This window comes from Copadichromis virginalis, linkage group LG16 (assembly GCF_057382275.1).
Source record: "Copadichromis virginalis isolate Kocher_CV1m ecotype Utaka linkage group LG16, C_Virginalis_male_GT1.1, whole genome shotgun sequence".
Classification (NCBI taxonomy): domain Eukaryota; kingdom Metazoa; phylum Chordata; class Actinopteri; order Cichliformes; family Cichlidae; genus Copadichromis; species Copadichromis virginalis.
The window spans coordinates 24,324,478-24,343,234 of record NC_140633.1 but is presented as its reverse complement, the minus strand read 5'-3'; the positions used below and the strand labels follow the sequence as shown (position 1 = coordinate 24,343,234).

At 38.1% G+C, this 18,757-nt stretch overlaps 1 non-coding gene across 1 annotated transcript; it reads left to right on the top strand.

Annotated features, from left to right (window-relative positions):
* The first annotated feature begins 259 nt into the window (after positions 1–259).
* trnas-cga (transfer RNA serine (anticodon CGA)) lies at positions 260–341 on the top strand. The gene has a single exon. It is a non-coding gene; the product is annotated as a tRNA-Ser (tRNA).
* The last annotated feature ends 18,416 nt before the right edge of the window (positions 342–18,757 follow it).

Here is an 18,757-nt window from a genome sequence, read left to right as displayed (position 1 = left end):
TCAGTATATACAAGTAAAAACACAAAAATACAAAGACACAAACTTCTAGTAATAAATCAGAGAAAACCAGTTACTTTAATTTAAATGTACAATTTTTCAGTTATCAGCTGATTTTAATCCAACACAACTCAGGTAAGTAAAAAGTCAAGGCTCCACAGAGGTGTCTGAAATCTTAATTCCTTCCCATTTCCACTGCTTGCGAAGATAATTCATATTGTATGAATATGATTTATGATAAATCATGAACATGTGTGCTGTAGTCGCGGTGGCCGAGAGGTTAAGGCGTTGGACTCGAAATCCAATGGGGTTTCCCCGCACAGGTTCGAACCCTGTTCGTGACGATAAAGCTTTACTGAATTTCCCGGAGGAACCTACCTGAAAGATTAATAAAGTCCTATCTATATACTTTAAGGTGTGGTTTGGTTGTGATTGGCAAGTCTTTTCCTTATGAATGTGCTACATTCTTGGTTTCTTACTCAGAGCCACCGTTCCTTCGGCCGCAGGCTCTAAAACAGCTGATTACAAAGAAATGGTTAATGTCCATTTAGATACAGTCCCTCTGTGCTGAACTTAAAGTGACGTGCGGAGGAGTTTGACTGGCCTGCATAGAGCCTTACCTCAACTCAATCCAGCACTTAAGTGGTAAATCAGTTGTAAACATTCATTTTCTTAGTAAGTGTTGAGAGGCATGGACACAAACCATGTCTGTCACACTAGATGAGTGAAGTGTATCTTTAAATAACAATAGAGCCAATAACAGTTTGAAGTTTTCCAAAGGTCAACAAGCAGGTGCTCTGTAACATACAAAAACGTGATTCCTTACCAGCTTCACACCCATGAAAACTATCAGTTCTGTTCACAGACAGTGTGCACTGGAAACCATGTGTGTGCTGCTCTTGTAGCTTGTTTTCCAGTGTTTGGGGACAGGTGGCCCAGAGTCACTTTTTGGCAGCAGGTCTTGACTTTCTGATCAGTAATCTGCTCACTGTCTGCTCTGGCTGGAGGACACAAACCTGTGGAGTGTTGACCATATTGCATCTTATTAGGTTTCACTTTCTGAGGAAGAACAACATCTGTTTGGAGCGTTAGGTTCCCATGAGAGCAGCATTTCTGAGCCGGTGGACTTCTTTTATCCACCACTGGTTGTCTTACCAGCTGAAATGATCAGACTAGTCCCATGAGTAGGCACTGTTAATAGATATTTCAGAGGTGTTGAGGTATGAATAATTAGATTAGCATCCTTTATACTACATTACAGGGAAAACATGTTGCAATCGTAGCAGCATAGACAGTTCATAATGCTGTATGATATGTTATAAGGTAGAGAAGATAAAAAAAAAACCACTATAATTATCCACTCTGCTATTATCAACATATTAACAGGCTTGTGGTGATGCTGACATACTATAATGCAGGTTCATCATCATAATTATTCACTCATGAAGATATAGTCATATGAGAAAGAACATTTCCACAGGACTCTCTGTAATCCGGTGGAAAAATAAGCCCACTCTGTGATTCGGTAGCTTGTAGAACCTCCTGTGGCAGCAATAACTTGAAGTAATTGTTTTTGTTATCATTTAATCAGTCTTTCATATCATTGAGCAGGAATTTGGACAATTTATGCACAAGTCTATTAATGTCCAGAGACAAGATTTCAATCAGGTTGAAATGAGGTTGTGGACTTTGGGCCACTGCAACACAATGATTGTTTTCTTCTTGAACCATCCTGTAAATTTACGCTGGTGTTTGGTATTATTAGCCTGCTGCATACCCAGTTTCAGCCAAGCTTTAGCTGACAGACCTGTAGCCTCACATTTGACCTTTAGAATGGTCTTCATACATTTGATTGGCAACATCTGGCTGATTTATACCATCTAAATTCCTTTGAAAGCACCAGGGGGGTACAGGACTGCGCAGAGTCCTGTGAAAATTTGGTTTTTACACAGCTGTATAATCAGATTTCCTGGTAGCGTAATATTTACTAGTCAGAAAACGCTAAAGTGTGTGAACCAGAAACACCTAGGGCTTGCTTACCTTATCTGCCTGAGATCATAAAAAGTGATTATTTCACTGTAGCACGGATTCTCACTACTGAAATCAGAGCAGTTCATCTTGAAATAAAGAAACTAATTAAGAACTTACTTATATAAAAAAAAATAGCTCAGTTTGTTAAATTAAAATAAATAAATCAACCCCTGTATTTTTCATCAGTTTCCAATTTTCGCATCCATGTGAAAATGAACAAAGCTACTAAAATCATGAAATAAAAACAACATTTTAAACAAGCATGTGACTTGTCTAGTGATCATTTTTAGATTTTAATTCAAATTAGACCAGCTGGGATGCTTGATGTTTTGCCATAATCTGTTTTAATGAATATAGTACTATATTTTGTAAAATATTTAAACAAAAAACAATATTAAAATGGCAAAAGTGAGTGGAGGAAGGATCAAGAAATTAGACAACCAGTCACTTTATGTGCTGAGGAATCAGCTTTGAGAATTTTTTCTTAAAGCTAAACATGGGCTACTGTGTGATCCAGTTTGTAGTTACAGGGAATTATCCGTTATTAAGAATGTTGTTAGCAGTGGTACAAAAGTTATACTAACTGCAATTCTCCTTATGCTGCAACATTGTAGTATCATGGCAGCTGGCAAAGGCAAGATGATTGACATTGATTGCCGCATAAACAAGCCAACTGATAGATATATGTATTTATATCCATCCAAAACAAGGCATTTGGCTTGAGGCAGTTTTCAAATCAGCAGGCCATGAATATCAAATCATTCAGAATTACGCAGAAGAGAGCGACTGGCGGACATCTGGTCGACTGGTGCTTGTGCTCTGCTGCCTGCTTGTTAGCATATCAGAGAGAGAGAGAGAGAGAGAGAAATGCATCTTTCAGCCAGAGACAGAAAATAGCACGTAGCATATGTTTCCAAAGAAGAACAGATCATTTAAACAGAGATTATTGTTTTATTTGAACATTTCAGAAAAGTGCCTTCAGTTTACATAACCTCCGGAAGAACACATGCATGAGCCAGTTTTAGACAGAGCTCCTCTTTGTTTTTAACTGATGAAGTTGAAAACAAACCACCCCAACCGCTCCACTCTGAGCCACCGCCACTGTTATCCAACCTTGTTTATGAGTCCCCTGTGCTGCGAGAATACGTAACGCACACTGCAGGAGAAAGGGAGGGTTTGCTACAGAATTTTTTCAACTGGAAAGATCGCCCTGAACCATCTTCCATCCTCTGAATTTATTTCAAGACGATGTGAAATTGTCACTTTCTACGTAAGTGAAGCAAGGACAATTGCGCTCATTGTCGACATGCTGCCTTGCTTGCCGTCGGCTGGTTGCCTGCATGTTTTCAGAGGAATGCATTATCCTGAAGAGGCCTGTCTCTTTGAGCTCATTTACCATCCCCTGTATTCATCAAAAGATGAAGCTCAAACTCAAAATGGAAGAAAGATTTCATATAAATAAGCAAATATTATGCACTTTGTACATAAATTAAGAAAGAGGCAGATACAGATAAAGAAAAGGTGGATTGTACAGTTATCTTTTTTTTTTCATTACAAAAATCCAATTTTTTACTTTCATTTTCATGATACTGTAGGTATCTTAAAAATGTGTCTAAGGTCCAGCCAGAATCCTAAGTATTTAAAACAAAATCAATAGTTTCAGTTTTACGACTATGAAGAGAATGGAGGCTACTTTTAGGTGACCTTATGAATATCATAGACTTAATTTTACTGAAATTTAAAACAAGCTCATGCTTGATAAGAGATTTTTGAAATGTATCAAAACCAGACAAGATTTGCAATGTTCAGTTTAAACAACAAGCGAGTGGAATATATAATAGTGTCATCTGCATAAATACACATATTACAGTTTTGGCTGGTAGAGATAATATTGTTTGTACACAAGGTGAAAAAAAAAAACAGATCCAAGAATGGTTCCCTGTGGAACGCCTGTTAAAATGACCTGAACCCTCCTCTACATGAAACCATTTAGAGAACTCTTAATCTAAGAGTGAGTCAATCTATTGACTGAGAATATATTGATGCCATGAATCGAATGTTTCTGATAGATCAGTGATCCACCTAAAGCTGATAATCTTTAAGCGTTCCAGTAATATTACTGAGTAGACATGATGCAGCTGTTGTGGTACTGTGACATGCTCTACTAATATACATTTTTAGTTTACATCAAAAAGTAACTTTCTGTCGCAATATCCCATAAATAACTTAGTTTAGCCTTAGCTTCTCATATGCAGCCCTACATTTCAGATTGACAAGACAACACCAAAAGGTCATCTAGGTAGCCATTCTTGAGTTTACTGTTAAATTATATGATCAGTATTAGCTGATAGATTTATTTTTGCAGTGAAGTTTTAACTGACTTTTAAATCCTGATTTTTTCTTTTCTTTCCTCTTTTTTGTGTTTCTTTTAAGCTTGACAAACTAACGTTTAGGAGAAAAAAAATGACACATTATTCCTCTCACAGTGTTGGCTGACTTTAGGAAATGTTACGCATATTTTTTTTTATTAATGACTTTTTTCTTTTCTAAAAGTACATATAACCCATCCATGATGGCTGAAAAAGTCAAGGTTCAAACTCGTGGCCTTATAAACAGTATCCAATAATGACAATGACATGAACAAACACTGAATCTCAACAGGCACAAGTCAAGATAGCAAACCACATAAAGCAGAAACCCGTTTTGTCTCCTGAGCTGACATACGAATGGTTTCCCCGTTGGGAAACCACCGATGTGGAAACAATTTTTCATTTTGATTATCGGGTTCTCTTTTTGTGCTCCTTCTGCCAAGCATCTCCACAAGTCTGACACTGATGCTATTCAGATCATTTCTAAGAAGCTCAGAATTGATTATAAATGGATCAAATGACAAATGCAGGGTGCTAAAAAATATTGTTTTGCATGCAAAATAAATATACATTTTCCTGGCACTGTAAGAACTCCACCATGTAACGACACAGTCAGCTACTGCACACAATGCACAGCTCATTGAGCTGGCTATCTTTACAGGGGCTGGCTTATGATGTGGATAGAATGATGGTGGTTAACATCAACCTAATTCCCCTGTTATTACTTCTCTTTCCAGAGAAAAGATGAGAAGTACAATTTAAGACCTGACCCAACATAAAAAAGCATTAGGTTTGTTTGCAGCGTGACAAAAATGTAATAAGAAGCTCAACGTGTCATTAAAATGTCTGCATCGATCAATATCTGTCAGGCTTACATCTACCAGAACTGCAGGTTTACACAGGGACCAGCCAGAGTGTGTCATGATTACAGGAACAGCTGCTGACACGAACCTGCAATATTAAGTCATTATATTGATATTAAACAAATCTTACTATAGTCTTGAGAATTATCAGGGTAGGGTTCATTTTACATAGAAATAGGGGAAAGATGGCAGTGTCTTTTACTCGCTTTACCTTTCTTTTTTTCCCCAAATACATATATTACAAATGCCAAAAACAGAACATGATCCAATGACATTTAGTTTCTTTGAAGACATACATCTCAGTCAGTGGCATAACTCCCCTGAAATAATTAAAGCTAAACAATTTACATTGTACATACGAGTTTTAAAAAAAAGTGAAAAATTTTATGGTAATTTGGGTAAACTAACCCATTGGCAAATCTTATTTTATCAGAATTTCACAGCTCATAGAAAGAATAATATCTGTGTATTTCTGCATCTCTGGGCATGTAAACAGGATGAAAGTTATCATCCATGAAAGGTTAGAATAAGAGATCTTTTTGATATCAGACAAAGATGATATCTGACTCCAAAGCAGTTTAAAAATTCCTGAAAGGCTGTCTTAAAGCACAAGCAGTAATTAGCCATCACTTCATTTAATGGGGGAATGTTAAAACAGTGATTAGCCTGTCTTTGTTGACTTGATTAATTCATTCGCTGGCGTGAAAGCAAGCAGCTGCAAGTCTGCTAATCAGTGGCAACAATCATCACAACACTGTAATCTTAATGACTATCTGAGTGAGGAAAAGATAATATTCAGCAAAGAACTATCGATCATCTTTTTTTTTAGACAAAAGCATATCAAATCTACATATATATTTTTACATTTAAACGTGTAAAATTGTGACTAAATACATTTTCCACTTGCCAGTAACATGTCTAAGTGTTGTGCCAAGAATGGCTTCGATGCTCTTTATACATCACGTGTTCTGACATCGATGAGTATTCAAACCTCACAAGCAAATCAACACTGAACTGAGTGAAGCAAATAAAAATGAAAGGATTAGAAAAAAATCAGGATGACTCATACTGCAACTAATGAAGCGACTGGAGCTTTAAATTCATGTACGCTGATTCCTGAGAGTTACTCGAAAGGCTTCAAAGGATTAAAGGACAGATGTCTTATGGTTTTAAAGAGATATCATGTGATGATGCCATGTAAAACAAAGGGACGTCCTTTGTTTTACATGGCATCATCGTTTTGCAGATGAGGTTTTCACATAAACTATTGTTCACTAAGTAAAAAGCAAGGTACGGTTCTTAGGAATAAAATACATTTTTATGAACAGTTCTTTTGTCTCTCCTTCTTCGCTTTGACTTACATAACAATGTTGTGACACTATGTCAATGAAAATAATGTTCATACCTACATCCAAATCTTTAAAATTATTTCTACAAAACCGATCAGACAGAATTTTTACCCTAGATAAGTGACATTAACTTAGTAATCAAATCATTCTTCAGTATGGCAACTTTTTTTTGTTGTGCATAAATTATAGTTTCCTATTTTTTGTAGCACAAAAAGAACAAATGACAACGTTAGCATACATACAAAATACATACATGCATAAATGTAGCCACTGTAACATTACCCACAGGATTGCTGTGTTTGAAAAGGATAAAGCCTCAACTTTTACATCATAACATTTTGGGGCCAGAAGGGACCGTATTTAGATGAGAGGGGGGTATGTGGAAGGTTTTCTTAATCTTTGGCAACATTGCACAGACATGCACATCTCTTACACTCTTACAATGAATCTAACAACAAGTAAGCCAAATATTTGCGTATAACATGCCTCAAAGGACTCAGCAACAACACAGTCAGCAGGTCCACTTCAGTGACATGAATTAGTACCCATGAAGCCTAGCAGATAGCTTAACGCCCACCTTTCACTCAGCATGGCCAAGAACACATACAAAATAATACAATACAATAAAAAACGGTGATCCACTGACCAATTGTGCCAAATGGGAAGATTATTAAAAACAGTTTTTTGTACTAGTCTGAAAACGTGCTTATATCTGCTCAAAGGGGCTGGCATTTTTAACATGGCAGTTTATGGTGACTGACTCACTTTTCTAGTTAGTTTCTAGTGGCCATTAGAGGAACTACAGTTTTTGAAACTTCAAAGGTTATACTTGGAAATGATTTTAATTGCCTTAAATTTATGTGAGCAAAGTCCCGATACTGTGTGCTTTGGTTCACTAAAACAAGTGACTCAATTAGATTTCCTAACAATTAACTTAATGTTCAAGAAATTGTTCAGCTTCTCACTGCTCATGATTATATTATTATTTTACATCTTTGGTTTGGTCTTGTTCAATGACTGCAGTCTTGTTCAGCGCGATACTTTTTAAATAAGACAGCTTTGGCTTTTTTAAAGATCCAGTACAAATGCAGCATATTTCAAATCTGCCCACATATATAGAGGCTAAAATACACTTGACCTAGAACATTTACACAACTTTAGCTCATTTAACTTCTACGCTCCAACAGGTCACTGAAATTACAGTTAGTAAAAACAGATTTTGATCTTTCTAAATGCAAGTTGGCATTCCACAGCAGGTAAACCTCAACCTTAAATAATAACAATTATAAATGGCTGAAATGTTAAAAGACTGAAGTCAACATTGGCCTGTGCACTGACAAGTATTTTATACTGACAGAGCGCATGTGCATAAAATGACCAAAACCATCAAAGCCTCTCATTTTTTTACTCTCCTAACTTATCTGTGGCTCTCACTGTAACCCCTCATGTTTTCTTTGTTTGTGATTCAACTAAATCATGTCACAAATATATGATTTCACTTTAGAAATAATTTATTGCAAAGTGATTTCACATTGCAAACCTTGCTGTGTCCATATTAAAATAAATGTTGTGCCAAGTATTTATTGCAGTTGAACACTTGTGTGTATGTAAAAAAAATTCAACATATATTACTGTAATGACTCATACTTTGCAATGTGCTTATTATAGCAAGTACAGACATAAGCTTAATAAGCTTTATTTAGCTACTCTACATTGGGATTTGGATGTGGGCACGATTTTTAAGTATGTTTTCAGATAATATTAAAAATGAAAAAAAAAAAGGTAAAATATTGGTAAATTGATATGCTTATCAATTAACACAACTGCTTTTGTATAAAAGTGACAGTATATCTCCTGAAATCCTGACTGCTCTTCAAAGAGCTCAGTGTTTGGATTCACAGCACTGCACAACAAATCCAAAGTGATTTCTGTTGCCTCTGTAGGTCTGTCACGCAGACACAATCCTCGTTTCATCTTGATAGTTCGGTTTATGAGCACGAGAAGTGCTGTATGTGCGTTATTACAACCAGTAAACACAGTGACCTCGCAGTCCCTGGTGTCATCTGATAAGCCAAAGTAATCAAGCTCCCCCTCATGAGATGCCCTCATTAGCTTAAACATTTGATAGCTGAATCTTGGGTTAGCAGCCTCTTCTCCTATAATCCCATTAGCTTCATCAAGCTCAGGCCTTACTGGTGGAGGAAATGGCTGCCAAATTGTGTGCATCTGGAACATATTTTCAGAGTCCACATAAGGATTTCTGAAATTCACATCTGGGCAAAGCTGTTTTAAAGCCATTTAGCAGATTTATGGAAATCCCATTAAAGTGTAACTGACTGAAGTCAGTGCTGTTGAAATTGGAAGATACAATGTTGTGACAAAAATTGCCTGGGCTCATTTTTGAAAACGACGTCCTATGAATAAATTGTAGAAGCACAACTGTAAAAAAGAGAAAGAGAGAGTTTGAAAAGACAGATGCCTGATGACCTCACTCCTTGTGGCCATTGATGAAAACGAGTTAACAACTTCATGAAATACATTAGGATAAAAAAAATAAAGCAGCACAATGCATCCTGGTTGCTGTAAAGCAGAGTGACAGCAGGAAATAGGTGCTTTGCATATTGTCTTCCCTAATGGGAAATTCTCACTTACCTGCAAGGTCATTTTCACACATGACTGCTTCATAGATTTAAAGGGCATTGTAAGGCAGATATTTAGAAATCATACTAAATATTTGTTTTTGATATCTAGAATAAATTTGTATTTTCACTGAAAAATGCAAAGCAGAAAAGAAAAACAGCTTGTTGGGGGATGTGGGATGCTGCAATGAAAACAACAGCAGCCGATCTTTCTCAGATCTTTCTCAGAGCTGTGTCTTTTATGACAGTCACTTTGAATTAACTCCATATGATGCCCAAACAATTAGCTAAATTAATATTTAATTAAGCCTCATATTTAATTACGATTAATCGTAATATTTAATTACGATTAAATATGAGGCTGCATCTGCACCAACACTGTAACCGCGATAAAGCCAGTGCACCCATGTTTAGCAGTTGTAATACTTACAGTGTTTGCCACCTTACTTTGAGGAGAATGAATGCTAATGGAAGCACAGCTGAAGCTGCTGGGTATGTCAGTCCTCCATGAGGGACCCTGATGGTACAGTATTTGCCAAAATCATCAGTCTATCCTGTGTTTTAAACTATTTCAGTTTAAAATATATATTTTTTTTAAAATGTGCCAGAGAGCGATGGGCGTGTGGCAAATAACCATGTCTATAAATCTGATGAAGGAAAAGCTTAAAAAGCTTAAACTTGTGACAGACACACATCAGCATTGCCAGGCCCAGACCTATCCTGCTGGCATAGCTTAAAGGATGTGTAAGTACAATGTGAAAAATTCTTACAAACAACATGACACATAAATATAAATGCAACATCCATTAGCTATATAAATGTAACAGTAAGGTGTGTTATTTCTATAGCGCCAAATCACAATAACAGTGATTTATATATTTTAAGGTAAAAACCCAACAATAATATAGAGAAGCTCCAACAATCAGATGATCCCCCTAAAAGCAAGTGCTCGGCGACAGGGGGAAGGAAAAACTCCCTTTCAACAGGATGAAACCTGAGGCAGAACCAGGCTCAGGGAGAGATGGCCAACTGCCATGACTGGCTGGGAGAGAGGGGAGGAAGACAGGGCAAAGACACAGAGACGCAGAGATTAATACTAACCAATGATTAAATTCAGAGTGATGTTTAAACACACAGTGAGTGAAAGAAGGTGAGTGAAATAGAAACAGTGCATCATGGGGAAGCCCCCAAGCAGCCTAGACCTATTGCAACGTAACTAAGGGAGGTTCGGGGTCATCTGATCTAATCCTAACTATATGCTTTATCAAAAAGAAAAGTTTTAAGCCTAATCTTAAAAGCAGATAAGATGATCTGTCTCCTTAATCCAAACTGGGAGCTAGTTCCATAGAAGAGGGGCCTGAAAGCTGAAGGCTCTACCCCCCATTCTACTTTTTTCCTAAATATCCTTGGAACCACAAGCAAGCCAGCAGTCTAAAGAAATAGGCACCAAATACACTGCAATCAGGAGATGACATTGTTTCATACAGTAAGTCATGAAACTGCATTAAAAACAGTCTGCCAACAGCAGTGGGAAACAGTAACAACAATGTTAATTGCTTAACCCACAATCAGCAACAGTTTCTGTAATAATTTTAAATAGTTTTTGCAAGAAAAAAGTTCAGTATGGCTTCTAAATACAAATATTCTCAATTTTTTCCTTCTACAACTATTCAAATCTTAACATTTTGTGCACTGAATAGAAAAGTGACTTCAAAAAACAAAAAGTGTATCAAGGATGAGACTCACATAGGAAATATCCCGTATGTGTTAGAAAACGCTTGTGGGAAATTTTGTTTTCATGCATTTTTGGCAGAAACGTGTTTAAAGGCCGACAATCCAATGTAACAAAAAAAGGAATTATCACAATAACCGCCGACCACAACAATGTGCCAGGAGAGCCAGCTCAATAAAACTCAGCGTCCAATATGGCCCGCCATGAAATGATCGACGGTGTAATGAAGAAGCTAATGAGGGGGATCAAGATCGCTGCAGAGCCAATAAATCAACACAACTGTGCCTACAATGATACAGGAGCAATCAGTAATGCTGGTCAGTGCGCAGGGAGCAGAGGGAGGATGGGGGCTGGGGAACGGAGAGGGGAGGCAGACATGGGGGTTGACACTTTAATGCAAGTCAATGTCTAGAATATCCTGGTTTTATTTGTCTTTTAGAAAAGCATAGCTTCAGTGTGAAGTCAGCACCTAATGGGGAAATCATTCAGTAAAAACTTCCTGTCTAAATATATATAAATGTGATAATCACTACAATTATATTTTTGATGGCACTTTTCCAGGTAAAGACTGTCCTTGGATCCTGTCTGAAAAATCAATACGGCTCTGCTCTGATCAGCACACTGTGAGGAAGATTCCCAAGCGTAAGCAAGTTGAAGCAGAAGGTCAATCAACACTTCAGTCCAGATGCATCTGCAGGGAGGCACTTAAACAGCACCTTTTTGAAATCATTTAAAAATCATTAGTCCTCGTGCTGAAATCAGAGGACAGTCCGCCTCTGTTTCAGTCAATACTGATCAATTATTAATTGCAAATATTTACAGAGTGGGACTGAAAAAAAACTTTTTTCTTCCTCACAACAAATCAACCAAGGTTGGCATGTTTCTGTAGTTAGAGTACGTTGTAGCTAACACATACCAGAGCTGCTGGTCAAACCATAGCCACAAGGGTGACCAGGAAACTATTTTCACCCCAAAATCAATACACATTAGGCACTGTAGTGTAGTGATTCTCAGACTAGGGGTCTTGACCTTTCTACAGAGATAACTAGAGAGCAGCTCATTTTGGGAGGAGGGAATACAAAACAACTATATGTATATATAAGAAACATAAAATCTCAAGCCTGAATTCACTCACAATAAAAAAAAAAATAGTGAAAAGGTTCCACCAAAAATCATTAAGGGCAATAAATGCCGCCAGCAGACATCAAAAAGCCAATCACATGATCACAACTCATTGCATTTAGGTATGTAGACACGGTCAAGATGATCTGCTAATATTCAAACTGAGATTCAAAACGGTGACCAGGGGTGATGTAAGTGACTTTGAATGTGCTCTTACCTGCTGGGATTTTCCCACACAACCATCTCTAGGGTTTACAGAGAAAGATTTTAAAAAGAGAAAATGTCCAGTGCGCGGCATGTTTCTAGGTGAAAATGGTTTGTTGATACGTGGGGTCAAAGGAGAATGGCCAGAGTGCTTCGAGCTACTTTGAGCTGATAGGAAGGCAAGAGCAGCTCAGATAAACTCATTTTAACCAAGCTATGCTTGAAAGACCAAATCTGTCCCTTTTTGACCACAGTGTGTGCTCAAATGGCTTCCACAGTCACCAGATCAGACAGTGAGCGCGAGAGTCCATGCAGGTACCCACAATTGCAGAGTATTTACATTGTAAATACTATTATATTATATTTTCTTTGTTATTTACTGTGCTAAGTGCCTTCCTTTTACTTTATATCTTATACTTTTACCACGGTTATTTATTACTATGCTGCTTCTTGTTTTATTGCTGCTGGCCTCTGTGAGCTACCAAACAAATTTCATTGCATAACTACAATGACAATAAAGTTCTTCTTATCTTATCTTAAAATGTGTCTATATAGTAACAGTGAGCGTGTACCCTGGGCAGTGGACATCAAGCAGACCTGTATAACAGGAATGACTATTCATCTGTGGGACCTCCAGCTGTCTTTACTCACAAAATCAAGCGATAAAGGGTAAAACCTGCATTACTTTTAATGCCCAGAAGAAGAAAACTGTGTTTGTCAAAAGAGTTAAGATTGTTTAGAACTCTATTGGAAAACAGTCCTCCCTTGTTTTATCACCTCAGTAAACACAATGGATTAGTTTATGGGCGCCGTCAGCAATTATAATTCCTACTAAATGCTTAACTTTGCACATCAGTAAATAATTCCTTTGGTTTCGCATACAGAGCTGCTCCACACTCAGTATGTCTGGTTCTTAAAAACTAAGATGACGACACCAAAAACGCTCAACCTGAGGCTTCATGGCCACACTAATAGCTGGAGATGTCCCTTTACAGTCTTTCTGCGTATAAACTATTAATGGAAATCTATCTTATGAGAAGCTGTGTAAATGTTATTAGAGTTCAAATATTGGATTTTATGCTACTTTATATTAACTGTCAGTTGTTAAAGTTTTATAGTTTCATTTTTAAAGTTCTTTTTTGTTTTTGAGTTTCAATTCGTTTAAAGGTTTTTTTTTCTCTGTTTAGTTTTTATTGTTTAAAAATGTTTAGTTTTAGTTCAGTTTGTATTCATGTCAGTGTTAGTTTTAGTCCTTTGACATAGAGGACGTGTGCTGGAAGCAATATTTAGGAAAAATCTGTACATGTATTAAATAAAAACAAAGGCCTTCTTTAAAGCATTTGACTCTTAGTCTTATAGACATCCAGTCTCAATAAACATGCTCATCAAAGCCTCAGGCAGGTTCTTCGATCTAATACATTTACTTTTATTTCAGTTCACTAACACCCCTTTTCACATCAAGTTTTGACAGTTTAGTTGTTCATTATGATGAATTGCTACCACTGTAACCCTATATATTTGACAGAAAATAGGGGAATGCATAATATCCCCCCTTTAAATAAATACTTCAAATGCATGACCAAACAGGTACATGTACACTGAAGTATTAAGGCAGGGAAATAGTACTTCTTTGAGCAAAGACTAGATGCTGATTAAAGAAGACAACCTTCAGCTCTGTGTGAGTTTTTCCAGCGTGCACAGCCTTTGTGCCAACACAGCTGAGAGTGGACCTGACCAACATTAAATATTCATAACAAAATAGGCAAAATCATATGCAAGGCAGGATTTAGTATAGGCTAAGTACTGCATATACAGTGTTAAGCCTACTATTGTGAATAGACCTTCATGCATAATAATGCCAGTAAAGGCTAATGGTGGAGGGGCATCCTGGTGCCTGCAGATGCACCATGGAGAGCCAGGTGCCCAGGGGAGGGATTGGCAGAGTCGAGCTCACTCAACACACATGCAAATGCCTGTTGGGGATTTCCCTCCACTGTGCACTTAGCGATAGCCATGCAGATATACCCCTATAATGCTGTTACATAGATGAACATCCCTGGTGACAGACCCTGATGCCATGCCCAGTTGCCCTCCATTCAAGAGCAAAAGCAAACACACACTCAGTCTGAAAACATGCAGAGGTTGCCAACTGAAAATAATGAGCAGATATCAGTATTTGCAGAAATAACATATTAAATCTGATCAAGACTTTAATTAAATGATCCAGACCATGTGTGGAAGAAATATTTAATTCAATGTATTTAAATGACAATAGAGTCTGTCTTTGCAGGGCGCTGCAGGCAGCTTGTATTGTGTCCCATGTTTGATTTGGGACCCAACCAGTGTATTTACATAATCTGAATTAAATGTAAATCAAGCCGTTTCATCTGCCTGCATCAGTCTCCCTGGATTTGAGGGGTTAAAAAGCGTGTGCTCAAAAACAGCACCTCTCAGCATGGTGGGTGGGGGTGATCCCCATTGTTGAAAAATCTGGAGTTAAAGGCCTGGAGCCTCTTCATTTCAGCTTCCTCTGCGTTTTTAAAAATCTAGCCCAGATGCCCCCTTGAAGGAAAAGGGCCATCCAGTTTGTATTTGTGATACAATTCACGTAAATGAGGCAGTTTGGCCTTAATCCATGCCTAATTAAGTGCCAGTCTGCTGAGGCAGACTGCTAAGGGCCAAAGCGCAATACCTGTCGAATTATGGGAACAGCTGGAGATCAGCAGATCAGCACCACATTATTATCCTGCTCATTTATCGAGAGCCTAAAACAGGGGGACTCTCAACTCCAGTTGGCCGTCTTTATTTCTGTTGCTTTTCTTTCCCAATTAGGCTAATAATTTCCTGGAATCTGATGCTGGGAAAACAAGAAATTCTGTGGATTATTCACCCAAAAAGCTGTAAGACTAACTGTCTGTAAGCTTTTCTTCCCGCTGCAGCAGCCAGAAAATGGCGATACCTCTGAAATGTTCTGCATTAATTAATAAAAAACCTCATCAAATTAGCATTAAAATAATTATGGAATGAATAATGAATAACACCGAGCTGTTTGCCAAGGGGAATTTAATTAAACAATCAAAATTCTGTGTGTGGTGAAACAGTTCACGGTGGTGCTCTGCTTTTCTTCAGTGCTTTGGTTTACTGTCGAATATGCAGGAGGTGCTCTAAGATTATACACTTCCAGCTTTGTAAAAATATACTGAAGCATCCAGGAAAAGTGTTATAAGCCAGTGCTGTGACCTACATAGTAGAATTTACAATTGTCCCTCTGTGATCAGCAGCTAATCAAGGCTGCCCTAGTTAGGCAATGTTACTGAGCGCCAGAGTGCAGGCAGTGTTGCCGGGCAAAATTCTGCAAAAGTCTCCTGTACATGAAAAAAACCTTTATCATATAAAGCAAACAGTCTGTTGTTCACCACGTGTTATAAAAAAAAAATAATTAAAAAAAGATGAACATGTGTTTATTTTAATGTGGGGGTTGATCTCCCTTAATTTAGAAAACAGTGCTGCTCTTCGGCGATTCCTTTTAACAATAATTTATGTATGTTTTACCATTAGTGGTAGTGGTACATACCTTAAAAGTAAGTCTCTTCTATTGCGTTTGGATGTAACGCCACCTGCTGGCCACTTTGAGCTGGTGCTGGTGAATTAATAAGTCTCATCATAGCCAGTGTAATGGAGCAGTGAGGTATGTAATTAAAGCCTCTAGTTCAACTGCATTTTACAGTAACTTTCTAATAGTTCAATGACTTTTGTGTTTGCATGTAGTTTAAGCAATTTATTAACTTTTTAGTCACTTTGTTTCGTTCGCCAATGTGCTTTGATTGTATAAATTTCTTGTGTTTGCTATTTATTCCTGCTGCCTTACTATTTATATTTTACTCCTGCACACATAACTTTGTTGTACGTGTAAATAAAATTACAATAAAGAGATATTCTATTCTTTTTTCCTACCTACTGAAACTGCACACAATTCTTGGCCATTGCTATTTAAATTTAACTGAACCCTGCAAAAATGTTTCATTCCTCTGAATTTTATCCCTCTTAAAAATCTCAGTTGGGTTGTTTTGAATTAGGGCCTCAATCTTTGAGGAGCTGAAAATCGCCACAAAGATCATCAGCTCATCCATGACTATTTGGGTGTCTTTTAGTCTCAAGTGTTGATTGATGGTATTTAACGTTTAGCATATTCAAGGGATAAATATAGATCGGATATTTTGTTGTGTAAACAAGCTGATACATTTTACAGTGAACTGAGTGCGGGACTGTTCTGGAGTACTGAGTATCTGTACAAGTAATAAGTGTTCTGGGAAATGTTAGATGGACTCATGAGCATATTTGTTATTTCTTTTGATGGGCGTTGTTTGTTTTTTATTAAAAGTTGACATGAACAGCGGTGCAGTAGTTAACACAATGCTTTTCCGCAAGAAGGTCCTAGGTTTGAATCCACTCTGGGACATTTCTGTATGGAGCTTGCATGTTCTCTCTCGGTTCTTCCCACACTCCAAAGACATGCATTGATTTAGTTTATTGCTTATTCTAAATTGGCCATATGTATGAATATTGTCTCAATCCATGCTTTACCCCGGTTACTGTCCCTCCTAAGATAAGTGAAAGAAAATGACAATAGCAGTCAAACTGATACTTTACCAAGGAAAGAAAATGAAAATGAAGCATCACAAGTACAACAAGTACAAGAGCAACCTGCCCCTTTTCTTTGTGGCAAAATATATCCCAAAAAATAAAGAAAAATCACATTTGAATGGAAGGAGGAGGAGGACTTGCTGTGGAAGTGCTGCAAGTGAAGGATGTTGAAGCTGGACTCTAATCCTGCTTCCTGGAGGTTTTATGGCTCAGCACTGATGATGTCAATAAATTCTGCTCAAAGATACTGATTCTTGTGAAAGTACTATCAGCTAAACTCCACACAATAGGGGTGTTAGTGTTCCTAATGAACTGTCATTACTGTGAAAGGGAGATTTTGAAGTTGGGTACAGTTTTCACAGTCATGATTCTGGATGCTTCAGGAAAAACTGAACAGGATGGAGGTGGACCCCTGCCTGGTGGCTTGGATCTCCGACTACCTCACCGACAGACCACAGTACGTCAGGCTGAAGGACATCACGTCTGACACATTGGTCAGCAGCACAGGAGCACCACAGGGAACTGTGCTGTCCCCTCTTCTCTTCACCCTGTACACCTCTGACTTCTGCTACAACTCTGAATTATGCCACATTCAGAAGTTTGCAGACGACACAGCCATCATGGGGTGTATCTGGGATGATCAGGAAGAGGAGTACAGAAGTCTGGTGAGGAACTTTGTCACATGGAGTCACACAAACCACCTGCAACTCAACACCTCAAAGACTAAGGAACTGGTTGTGGACTTCGGGAGGTCTAGAGCAGGTCCACTGCCGGTTCAGATAGAGGGGGAGGAGGTGGAGGTGGTCAACAAGTACAAGTACCTCGGGCTGTGGGTGGACAATAAACTGGACTGGTCATGCAACACAGAGCACCTGTATAAAAAAGCCCAAAGCCGATTGTACTTCCTCAGGAGGCTGAGGTCTTTTAACATCTGCAGGAAGCTCCTGAGGATGTTTTACCAGTCGGTGGTTGCTGGAGTACTTTTCTATGCTGTGGTGTGCTGGGGGAGCAGCACAGCAAAGAAGGACTCATCCAGGCTGGAGAAACTGATCAGGAGGGCTAGCTCTGTGGTCGGCATGAAGCTGGACACTCTGGTGACAGTGGCAGAGAAAAGGACATTAAAGAAACTGATGGACATTATGGACAATGCCAGGCATCCTCTGCACACGGCCATAAACAATCAGAAGAGTCTGTTCAGTGACAGGTTGCTTCTCCCAAAGACAAGAACTAACAGACTTAAAAACTCCTTTGTCCCACACGCCATCAGACTGTTTAACTCCTCTCTGGAGGGGAGAGGGAGGGGAAACAGGAGGACAAAGGAGGGAACAACTAAGCTGTAGTGCCTCTGCACCTCACTGTACAATACCTTGTGCAATACTTTTGTAAATAGTCAACGGTGCAATAGACTCAATACTTGAAATGTGCAATTCACTTGTATTTTTATTTTTATTCCTATTTATTCTATTTATCCCCTTCGTATATTTTATTTATATTGTCTCTGTATTTATATATATGTGTGTGTGTATAACTCTGTAACTTCTGTCGGTGCTGTGCTTTTTTGGAAATCGAATTTCCCAGAGGAACCCACCCGAGGGATTAATAAAGTTCTATCTTATCTTATCTTATCTTATCTTAAGTTTAGTGGTTGCGAAGTTCTTTCATTTACTCATAGAGTAAAACATCTGCTAACCTGACCTGAACAAGAACATTAGATTTTAAAAAACACAAGAAACTACAGGGGTGGTGGTAAAATGTTTGAGCATGTATTGTTTAGTCACATATATATATATTTTTTTGCACGGACTCT